Source organism: Panthera leo, chromosome F2 (assembly GCF_018350215.1).
Source record: "Panthera leo isolate Ple1 chromosome F2, P.leo_Ple1_pat1.1, whole genome shotgun sequence".
Classification (NCBI taxonomy): Eukaryota; Metazoa; Chordata; class Mammalia; order Carnivora; family Felidae; genus Panthera; species Panthera leo.
The window spans coordinates 47,539,285-47,551,596 of NC_056695.1; the positions used below are offsets into that span (position 1 = coordinate 47,539,285).

General features: G+C 39.3%; 1 protein-coding gene across 9 annotated transcripts in view; it reads right to left on the minus strand.

The window, feature by feature from the left end:
- The window catches only part of NCALD (neurocalcin delta), a 394,624-nt gene that overhangs the window by 72,655 nt on the left and 309,657 nt on the right, over window positions 1-12,312 (minus strand). Inside the window, exon 6 of one of the 9 annotated variants that reach the window (XM_042924088.1) lies at window positions 7,221-7,396. The exons of the other annotated variants lie outside the window; for them this stretch is intronic. The gene's annotated coding sequence lies outside the window, so the exon portion shown is untranslated. The remainder of the gene's footprint in view (window positions 1-7,220; window positions 7,397-12,312) is intronic. 9 annotated transcript variants of the gene reach the window in all.

Genomic DNA, 12,312 nt, shown 5'->3' on the forward strand with positions numbered 1-12,312 from the left:
TCTCCATATGGTCTAGGCTTCCTCACAGCATAGTGGTTGATTTCCAAGAGCAAATGTCACATGTGAGAGAAACAAAGAATAGCCCAGAGACAAAGCAATTGTAGCTTTTTATGATCCAACCTTGGAAGTCACCTAGCACTGTTTCCCTGAACCAACTGAACCAATCACAAGCCTACGTGCATTCAAGGGGAGGGCAAGGGATTCCAGCTTTTTACGGTGAGTGGCAAGATTCTAGAAGGTGACGTGGGCCATAATTAAATGGCCAATTTTGGAGAGCACAATCTACTACAACATATTACAGGGAAAATAAAATATATTCCACCTTGAAAGGCAATAATGTACCATAGAGAATTCAGAGCCACGGCTCTAGGACCAGATACCTAGAACTCTGTTATATACTCTTGTGTGATGCTAGGCAGTTTGCTTAAGCTCTCCATACCTCTGTTTCCTCATTTATAAAATTGGGATGCTGTGAAGAAAAAACAGTTATTGTGAAAAGAGTTTAAAAGCCTATCTAGCTCCCTAAACATTAGCTATTATTGTCACCTAAGGGAGACACCTGCCCCCACTTCAGCAGTGGTACTTCATGGTTTCTGGGGAAATGGTGGTGGGAGCAGCATTACCAGAGGTAGAAAATTAAAGAGAACATGGGGCACCTGGGTGGCTCGGTCGGTTAAGCGTCCGACTTCGGCTCAGGTCACGATCTCACGGTCCGTGGGTTCGAGCTCCGCGTCGGGCTCTGTGCTGACCGCTCAGAGCCTGGAGCCTGCTTCAGATCCTGTGTCTCCCTCTCTCTGTGACCCTCCCCCGTTCATGCTCTGTCTCTCTCTGTCTCAAAAATAAATAAACGTTAAAAAAAATTAAAAAAAAAAAAAAAAGAGAACAGCTCACATTATTGAGTACCTAATATCTGTCCCTTACTATGCCACAACATAAGTTGACTTCAAAACCAATAAGATAGGCACTAATATTATCCGGATAAGCAAACTGTGACTTAGGTAATTTGCCCAAAGTAACACCTGCAAGTGGTGGATGCCAGGATTTCCCCCAGATTAGTTTAACTAGATAGGAGAAGTCCGAATTCCTGTATATCTGCATGGAGCAGAACCTTTCTCCTAAATCTGATTTGCAGCTGAGTAAAACATGAATGGTATTATGCCACTGGGATTTAGGGTTATTTATTACAGCAGTGAGCCTACGTTGACTGGATTAGTACAGGGAAAAGACAGACATACAGCTGACCCTTGAACGACAGGGGTTTGAATTGTGCATGGGTCCAGTTATATGTGGATTTTTTTCTGATAAATACAATACTGTATTTTCTCTTATGATTTTCTTAATAGCATTTTTTCTCTAGGTTTCTTTATTGTAAGAATACAGTATATAATACATATAACACAAAATATGTGTTATTGACTGTTGATGTTATTAGTAAGGCTTCTGGACAACGGTAGCCTATTAGTAGTTAAATTTTCGGGGAGTCAAAAGTTCTACGTAGATTTTCAACTGCATGGTGGCCCTCCCAACCTCCAAGTTGTTCAAGGGTCTACTGTACTTGGGCACCAGTAACTTGAGGATTCCTTAAAATAAAATGGCTCCTTTATTTGCAGAAGACAGCATATTTGCCTAAAAGAAAATCATTCTTTAGGTCACTTCCTACCAGTCTCATTTTGCTTCTGAATTAGAAGACAGACAGCCTTTGGCCCACCAAGAATAGGGCTGGGCGTACTGATTTGGAATCCTTGGCACTGATATGAACAGACTGCTCACAAATTAGGTTGGCTGTTCACCAGCTGAAGAATGCTCCTTCTAAGTTTAACTCAGGTGTAAAATCTTATGGCTCCCAGTTGTTTGCTTGTCTCTTTTGTTTTGATGTTTGCTTGTTTATTTGTTTAAAAATTTTTTAATGTTTTTTTTTTTTTTTTTTTTTTTGAGAGAGACAGAGCACCAGCAGGGCAGGGGCAGAGAGAGAGGGAGACACAAAGTCTAAACAGGCTCCAGGCTCTGAGCTGTCAGCACAGAGCCCGAGGCAGGCCTCGAACCCACAAACCGCTCCACATCATGATCTGAGCGAAGTCAGGCACTTAACTGACTGAGTCACCCAGGCACCTCTGTTTGTTTGTTTTTAATGATAATTCTCATTTTGGCTATACTGGCCAGCATTAGGAAGAAACTTGGGTGTTGATATACATAGGTTCCCTGTATAAGTAGACTCTAAGTTCCATGATGGTAGAGACCTTGCTTGTCTTGTTCACCATAGCACCCCTGGTGTCTAGTCTAATGCCTGGCACACAGTAGGTGCCCGAAACTTGTTTGAATGTACAGAAGACTGAATGTTTGAATAAAAGCTCAAACACAAATCAGAAGTCCATAAAGTAACTTGGGCTCTTTATGCCAGTGGCATATATCATTCAAAGACCGTGTTGGGGAGGAGCCCATTGCTTCCTATAATACTGTGGATGCAGTAGCCAGTTAATAAACCTTTGCCTCCTGTAGCACTTGATGCCTGGGAACGCGTAGGATGGGCTAACTTTTGTGGGATGCTATTTTTTTTTCTTTATCTCCAAGGATGTTGTAAATATGGTTGTCACAAAATTGGTTGTGGTTTTAGTTGTATGAATCTGTGGGAGTCAGCTGAGCTGAGCTGAAATATAACATTTCTCAACATGTACCTCTAACTGGACAGGGTTTAAATTCATAAAAGTAAAGAAAATCTAGAATCATACTTTAAAATTCATCCTTGCATAAAAATGTGCAGCTTTGGGTTTCTGGCAGTCATTGGGACAGAATTCAGAAAATGTGAACAATCCTTGCATTAGGACAAGCAGCAGCTGAATATCGTTCAGATTAGAGATTTCCTTCCTGCAAATCAAATATAGAACTTTAATGTTAGCTGAGTATACTGCTGCACATTGGTGCAAACTAAATTTTAAAGATATTCTGTGTCTCTTAATTAAAGGCATTTATAGAAATATGTCCAAAAAAACTAAAGTTCACTGCAGAGATAAAAAGAACAGACTGCCTTTAGTTTGGAGAACACGGCTCCAGTGAATTTAAATATTTATCATATAATTTTTATATCAAAGTCTTAATGAGCACTAACTTTTATGGTATCACTTCTGGAGACAATAAAAAATACTATATTTTGGACTGCTATTTCTAGTTGGATTCCCACCATGGGGCACCATTTAAATAATAGATGATTTCATGAAAAGTAAAGGCACATTCCTTCCTGAACTTAAAATTTCAAACACCTGCCATCAAAGAAGCAAACAGTACAGCCGGGAGTCAGAGATTTTAGACCTTTTCCAAGTTTCTCTATCAAAGTTGCCTCAGAGACTCCAAGTCCCCAAAGCAGGTGTTCTTTTCTTGTCCAATGAATTAAAAACATTTGAGAAAAAAATCCTCTTTCATAATTCCCCCAAGAACACACGAAGAAAAATTGCTAAGCTTCCATTTCAAATGTTAGGGATTTGGATTGAGTTTAGACAACAGCTTGCACAAAATGTCATAGCTCCAACTCTCTTACGCTGACGTGGGGGATGCTGATGTAATAGAAAGAGTGGCTTTGGACAATTGAAAGGCAGACTTGGAAAGGTAATGATACCTGACATCAGCCAACCTACTGCAAAGCTATCTAGAAACTTGGGCAATTGCTTCCACAAATTCAGAGTGACATGAGAATGAGACAGTTGTCTACATAGTCTCATGAAACAATGACATTAACACCTTCTGGATTGTTCTTAAATATCCAATAAGTCAAATAAGATTCTGAGTTTAAATTACTTGGGAAGTGTCTTTACTCCACATTTCATTTTGAATATGGTCCATCCTGGGGACCTCTGGTAGATAAGCCAGCAGGCTCTACCCTGTGTAACGAACTAATGTTGCAATTTACCAATTCAACGCAATTATGTGCTTTACATTAAAAAGTTACATAAGTTCTTTTTTTTTTTAATGTTTATTTATTTTTGAGAGAGAGAGACAGAGCATGAGTGGGGGAGGGGCAGAGAGAGAAGGAAACACACAATCTGAAGCAGGCTCCAGGCTCTGAGCTGTCAGAACAGATCCCGAAGCGGGGCTCAAACTTGTGAACCGCGAGATCATGACCTGAGTCGAAGTCGGACACTTAACTGATGGAGCCACCCAGGCGCCCCAAAAGTTACATAAGTTCTTTAATGATCTCATATAATATCCCACATTGTTCATCTAAGTACAGCTTATTTTCTTTGAGTGGATAAAGGTTGCATTGTAAATAGCTAAGGTCTTACTTCCATGGTCCATGGTTTTAACTTGCATAACTTGCATTAATACTGAGTGAGTCCTTCCCCTTAACCCCTATCTGATGAGGTAAGAGTTCCTCAGTCCGTGTAACATAAGAATGTTTACAGATTTCACGGAGGAAAAATAAAAGAAAGTTATAGCTTGGTAGCTGTCTGGATATATCATCCCTTTTCATGCAGAAATTAGAGAACACTGTGAAATTCACACATTCAGAGAGTAAAATCAGATGTGGAACTGAATGTGGAAATGGTGGTGTGGGTTTTGTCCGATGCAGTTCTATGACATTTTGGCATCACAAGCTTACACGCCATTTAACTCTGGGGTGAATAGAATTCAAAGGGATCCAGGAACTTGGACGGGAAAAATATTCTACTTTTAGTTTTACCAGTCTCAAGCTGAAATTTAGTATTTCTTTTAATCAAAATGTAGGCTACAAACCACACAGTACCTGTGATTTTGTTGCCAAGAGAAATCACGGATATTCTCACATCACATTACAGTCGGTATGGATTTTTCTGAAATAACCTTTTACACTCATCACAACTTCAAAATTATGGTATTTATACCTGCTGCTAGTTTGTATTATTTAATAATAGATTATTAATAAAGCACATATCACAATTTAAAAAAAATCTGGTTAATGTATTTCAATAAGAGTGGTTTCCTTTGTGGTACTGCACACTTTATCTTACGCATTTAAAAGCATCGTTCTGAGAAGTCTAGAGGCTCTGCTAGGTTGCCAAAGAAGCCTATGACACCAAAAAGGTTTTAAAAACCCCGAAACTCTACCAAGTATCTAATAATTCAACAGCGGGCTTCAGAGTAAATCATTCCTTGCTGCTATCTTGTGAAGCTGAAACAAAGTTGACCTTGAAATCAGCACAGTCTCATTGCTGTAAATAGGCAATTGTGAGGAAAGTCATTTTTTAAAAATTTTGCCGTAAGAACAAAAAACCTGTAGATTTTAGAACATCTCTGCAATCGTGGCAGATAGGATGCTCTCTTCTGGTGATAAATGTGATCACTGACATATTGCCATCGACACTGACTTGTTCTCATATATTTCACACTGCTGAAATCCAGGGCGTTTTATAAGGGCATTGAACACAATCATTTTATAACTTTAACTTAAAGCATCACAGAGGGAGCACTAGGAAAATCTTTGCTATATCTTTGCTATCTAAACTGTAATGATAATTCCTTATTTTTCATAAAAGAAGGAACCATCAAAGTACTCCATCAAAGATACTGCTATTAAGTCACAGTGCTACCAGTCCTATTCATGCTCATTTGAAATGTTGCAAATCAATTAACATATTTCTAGGGGTGTTAAGAATGTGGCCTCTGAGTTATTATAATCATGAGATAAATCATATGGTGACATGATGCCTCAATAGATGTGTCTTGATTTAAGCATATTGGACTTTTTGGAAAATCCTCCATGGGGACTCCGGCCAAAGAGAAACTTACCAACTGCCAGTCAGTTAAATGAATTTTCAGTCATTGAAAGCTATTGAAAAATTATTGATGCACACACAATTATTCACTTATCACGGACTGAAGCGAAATACGGTTCAAAATCCTCATCTCCATCTCCAAGAGTAAAATAAATGCAAACAGAATTCTGAAACTAATTAAGAACAATATATTCTTGCATTTCATTGAGATATAATTCACGTAAGATACATATTATTCATGTACATAGTTAAACCATTATTATCTATCCATCAAAATAGTAGGTATATTACATGTGCTGCTCTAAAATCTGCCTATTTCTCCTGTTGAATTTGTAAGATTTAGAAACCTGATCATAAATGTAGACTTCGATTAAATCGATGTCAGAGGTTGTTTTTTTTTTTTTTTTTGAATTATCAGCTGCAAAACCATCCAACCTGTGTGCAATGATAGAAAACCCAAAATTACTAAACTTGGGAAGAAAATGAACTACAACAATGCACATAAAACAATTTGCACTGTATACTGTGACAGGAATAAGGAGATAAGAGGCCTTATTAATCACAGTTATCAAATTATTCATTCAAGACCTGGAGCAAAATTTTAGTGACTGTTTATATCTGTATTTGCATTAAAGTGACCCCTACCAATGATAATTTAGTTTTAGGGCTATTATTTTCTTCTATGGGTAATATTTCAATTCTTAAATGTAAGAACAGCTTACATGACTCCTTCCTTAGTGAAGAGCATCCAATGCCACTCTCCACACAGCTGAATTTTCAGAGGAAGATACTGAAAATGTACACTTTGCTCTAACAACCAAGAAGCAACTGCATGCACACAGGCGTAAGAGGTTCCACCCCAACTTCCTTGGCATATTCCAGATTATTTTTCTCTAAACAGGAAGCTGTTGACAGTTTCTCTGGTATTTTCAGAATACCCTATTTACAAGAAAAGTCCCAACTTTTGTTTCAAAGTATAATGTTCTTTCCCCGCTGTGCCTATTGTTGCTAATTATGCATGCTGCAAACAAGATAGAAACCAAATTCCAAACTATTCCAGGCTGATTTAGAATGAGGAACAATTGTTTAAAAAAAAAAAAAAAAAAGCAGCCAGCAACATATTGCAAGGCTATGCTGGAGTCTTTAAACCCAAAACAATGCTGAAGGGAGGATTCCTGGAATTCAACGGGAATATTTGGCTCAGCTGCAAAATCCGTATCTCTGAATAATGTCATGCTAGCAAGTGTTGAGCAAGAAAGGCTATTATATTTTAACTCACTTCAGAGAACGTTAATCCAAATTTAACCAAATTCCGGAGACTCTACACAAAATTAGCAACTAGAAGCCGCTTCACATTTTTTTTCCCCCTGGTACAACAATAATTGCTCATGAAGACAAACTTGTAGGAGGTAAAAGAGACGGGAAAACCACAATAAGCTATAAACCATCCAAGTACTGTATATAAAGCAGACGAATTACCTCACACAAAAGAAGTGCAAGATTTAACAGTCCATGCTCTGCAGCCCCTGGAAAGCAGCGGTGCGGCGTGGAGAGCAGCAGCGGTGGCAGCAGCAGCCAGCATCCACCAGATTCTCACAGGCCTTTGACTGTGTGGACTCAGCCACAGACTCTGCCTCCAGCTGACGTCAAAGTCCCTGTCACATGGCCAGATGAAAGCCAAGAGAGCATTGGTTGTCGTAGCAACCACAGAACAGCTCTGAAATTATTTCAATAGGTCATCTGTCACTGTGGGGTGCATGTGTGTGTGTACAACGTGTGTACACACACACACACACACACACACACACACACACACACACTCACGCACACCACAGTCATCACGGACAGCTCCCGGACAACCTCGGCCCCTGAAGTTGTGACTCAAGCTTGCCTACAACTTTCCTCTTTAAGACTTTTATGTCTGTTTTCTGACACTTCCTCGCAGGAAAATGCATGCCACTCCGAAGTTCCCACTGGTCTCGTTATCACCAGCACAAAGCGTGCATCTCTCTTTATAGAACAGAAGGAAAGAAACTGAAAAATTCTGGAGGCGGGGGGGTTAGTTTTCTGAGCTAATTAAATCTATTTGTAAGCAAACGGATACAAACTGAAACTCAAGGGGAATTGGAAGAAAACAGATCTTAAAAACTCCCTAAGAATCCACGTCGATGTACTGAGACCATGTTAGTGATGGAAAGAAGAACAAGAAACATGGGGTAGCGGCCCAGAGTCAGATGAGAGAATCCAAGGACCCCGACAGCAAGTGGGATGGGGGAAAACGGCTGATGGAATTCCAAAGTCCGGCAATGTAAAATGTCTATGCAACAATGATGACCAAAGTTTCAAAACAGCACCACTTTAAAACGGCCTTGTGAGTACATCGAAAACACTTTTAGACCTTTGCTTTGAGGCCGCCATACAGGTGCCAAATCCTCTCCTCCTAAATGCTCTCCTCCTAAAGGCTATCATCTGAGCCCCTCTGGGGCTCAGTGTGGAGTAAATGGGTGAATGCCCCATGAACGCCAAGTGCAGTGAAAGCCTACAGTCGCAGAATAAAGAACAGTCCTGCACGTTTTCTAACTTCAGCTTTATTTCCTTTAGGACAACCCCGCGTACTTCTAATTCAGCACACGTGCTTATTTCCTAGTTCATTCTCCTTCTCAATTAACAGGAAACCAATTAAACAAAATGGAATGAGGCCCACAGGAAGGACCCTGAAAAAATACACACAGAAAATGTGTACTCATTCAAAGGGAAAAGAGTTAAAAGGTAGGGGAAAAGAGATTGCTTGCAAAACCCGAAGGACCTTTCCATGCTAGTGTTATCAGGATTTCTACTCTGGTTCTTAAAAAAAAAAAAAAAAAAGGCCAGGGTGGGAGTGGGGGTGTAGCTCTGAGGTGCTACAAAATATAAACGGAAGCTAAACCAGCTGAGCAGATTACATTTGTGTCACTCTAAAAGAATGAAATTTCTTCAGAGTCAGAAATTGCTTCTTGTTGAACAATAAGACTAATGTCCAAACTGTGGCTGTAAAATCCTTCTATTCCTTCTTCTTCTTCTTTTACTTCTGTCCCAGCCCCAGCTGGGAGAAAAGACATATTTGTATTTGAAAAGTTATTTTCCTGATGCTATTAGCTATAGCAACGCAAAAGTAAAATCAAGCTGCAGTGCTACGATTTCAGAGTTATGACAGATGAGAATTTACCTGTCCGCACAAGAACAATGAGCTTTTTGAGCCCAATGTCCATCTGAAATAGGTCGAGATGTCTCAGCAGGGGCAGATTTCAGCCACAATTCACAATTTTGCAGTTTGTTACAGTTATGGTTCTGGGTTTCTGTTCAGAAATGCACATCCTAGTAATGAGCAGAATGGGAAGAGAGGAGAGAAAGTATGTCTTTGTAGACTTCACATGTCCTCTGAGCTGCCTGCCGTAACATCTCCCTGACTCTGGATCCATGGCTGACTTATCGATCAGCTCTTTCTGTAGCTTCAGCATCTGAGTAAAACTGCAGTACCAAGCTCTGCCAATAGGTGATGTCCTCTGAAACAAGAAGTTCTTGGTAATGAAAATTCCTAAAACCCAGGGCTTTAACCTGAAATTCAGCAAACACGGACATCTTTTCATTTTGAATTTTCCATCATTTTTTAGACTAAGGACACTTTATACTGACTTGGGCTTAAACTCATTATAAGTCAAAATAATCAGTGGACTGACCTTCAAAAAGAAAAGTGGATGCATGCTTTCTCTTGCGTACTTTCAAAATGCTATCACTCATTTTCCCTTCGCAAACTACCTAGGATTAAGAGATTCTTCTTACAGCTGAAGAAGCTTCCAGTCACCTGCAGGGTTGGAATCATGGTGACTGATCTCACTGGTGCTCAGGTTTCTACCAATTTGGCTAATTAATCCAAATGTAGTTGAAAATATCATGGGACATACAGATGTGGGTTTTTCCAATCACAGCCCATCACACTGAGAGAGTATGTCGTTTAGTTTTTAAATGACAACACATTTTTTTAAGGTGAACATGATTCACTGAATTTAAAAATATCCACTCAAAAACAGTTCTGCACCACAGTTTTCACTTGCTGTATGAATGCCAAGGCTGCCTATTATTAGTCTGACCACTTTGCCAGAAATAACTGATAAATACCCAACAGGGAGTCTGACTTGGGTTCACACACCTGAACTAACAGGTCCTTTGGGTCATGAACAGACAACTAGAATCAGCCTTTCTAGGTAAAAATGTTCCTATCTCCCCATCTTAACATTAGTGGGAAGGCCATGGACGTATTTTTGGAGACACTGGGTTCAAATCTCATCTGGGCAAGTTATTTAAGTCCTCCGATCCTTAGTGCCTACATCCTAAGGTTGTTGTGAAGGTTATAAAGTTAATGTTTTCTAAAAGTCTGACTCCCAGCCATAGGGTAGATGGCTTAATGTGTATGTCACTTCTGGTTTATCTTTCTGACTCTAGTAAGTCTACAAAGACTTTTGGGGAAAGGAGACTCTTATTCATCTCCTCAACTCCGTGTTTAGCACAGGGCACAGAACATGATGAGAGCTCAAAAAATGTTGAGTGACTCTCCTATTGGGAAATCACTGCTGAGCAATAGAAAAAAAAAAAAATGGCTCCTTTTTATTCTCACTAACAGAGAAGAGAATAACCCCTCAACCCCAAAAAAGGCAACGGAAGGAAAAATAAATATTAAAATGTAGACTTATCACAAAATTTTCTAACAAAGAAAGGGTTCAAATAAATTTACCAAGTAAATCAAACTTATCTCTACTAAATCATAAGTTATATGCCAATGTACTTTATGGCTATTGCTGTTGATGTTGGATAATCTTTTTTTATTTAAAAAAAATTTTTTTAATGTTTTAATTTATTTTTTGAGAGCAAGAGACAGAGTGTGAGTGGGGGAGGGGCAGAGAGAGAGGGAGACACAGAATCCGAAGCAGGCTCCAGGCTCCGAGCTGTCAGCACAGAGCCCGATGCAGGGCTCAAACCCACGAACAGTGAGATCATGACCTGAGCCAAAGTCTGACGCCTAACTGATGAGCCACCCAGGCGCCCCTGGATAATCTTTTATATTAACTTACATTAATTGAGCACTGAATACATGTAAAGCATTGTTCTAAGTGCTGTCAAGATATTAAATTATTTACTATAATAATCCTATAAGGCAGGTACGATTCTTTTCCAGATTTCACAGCTGGTGAACCTTAAGCATAGAGATGTCAAGTAATTGGCCTACCTAATGCATGGCAGAGCCAGAATCTACACTCAGGAAGCCTGGCTTCATCAATTCTGGGAAATAATTTACATGTGATGCATTTTTAGAAAGAATTGAATTATTTCTTATGTTCATTTTATACTTGAGGATTGTTCTCTATTTTTAATTTCTTATGAGGGAGAGAAGGCCAACTTATTTTTTTCTGCATCTGGGAAGTCTAGTTATCTAACCTAGCTTTGGCCTAAGGAGTGATATGGCAAGAAAAATCGAATCACGAAGATTTGAATCAAAGAGAACGGGCAAAGTAAAGTAGTGAAAATATCCTGAATAAAACGGTGCCCAGGTTATTAGAGTTTTCACTGAAGCAACTATTTGGATTGCACGGGCTTGGGCAACTTCTGTTGCCCACCATGGTGGAGTTTCGTGTGTTCAAACCAATACTCTCACTGAGATAATAGTAAGAGCTGGATTTTTAAAAAAGTGGTTGGAAGACATCAATGAGTAGTAAAGGCAGAAAAATCTGTAAGTTCCAAGATCTCAGATAAAAGGAAAATATATTGATATAAGCCCAACATTCTCTACCTGCTGCTTTTCTCCTCAAGTTATTTGATATGTGGTGTGGGGCTTCTGGCATTCTCAGAGACTAGAGAGATAAAAATTAGAGTACAAATGTTCAAAAGCACCCAGGAATTGGGGGATTGAGTCCTGGCTTAAAAAGAAAAAGGTATCATAAAGAAGTGATACTAAGTTTCTGAACTGTTTTCCTCTTGAAGTGTTTGCCAATTCCTAAATGATGTTAGGCACTAGAACAAGAAGTAAAGCAAAAAATGCAGCAAAGAGCGTAAGAACGTGAAGGGAGAGGTTAGCAGTCTTATAGTCCTAGGGAAACAAAAACTGGAGTTCAGGATCCTCCAAGGAGTTGGAGCTGGTAAACACCTTAAGTTTTCAGGTCTCACAACTCAAAGGCAATGCCACAGAAATCATGGAAAACAGGGAATAGATGCATCCTCAGAAAACCCAGGATCCATTCTAGATTTATTACAGTGCCTAGTTGGATCAAGGTAATTTGTCTATATTCTAACTATCTTCTAGAAAAAATTAACCCTCTCTAAAGAAAAATGACATCATACAATTTTTCATACACCAATTCCAATTCGATGCAAAACTATTAATCATGCCAAGAGATAGGTCTAAATCCAAGAGGACAAAATAGAGAGAGATCCACTGGTGAGTCACCTTTTGTAGTTATCAGACAGGGACTTAAAATTAACTGTAAGTAGGGGTGCCTGGGTGGCTCAGTTGGTTAAGCCTCTGACTCTTGATTTGGGCTCA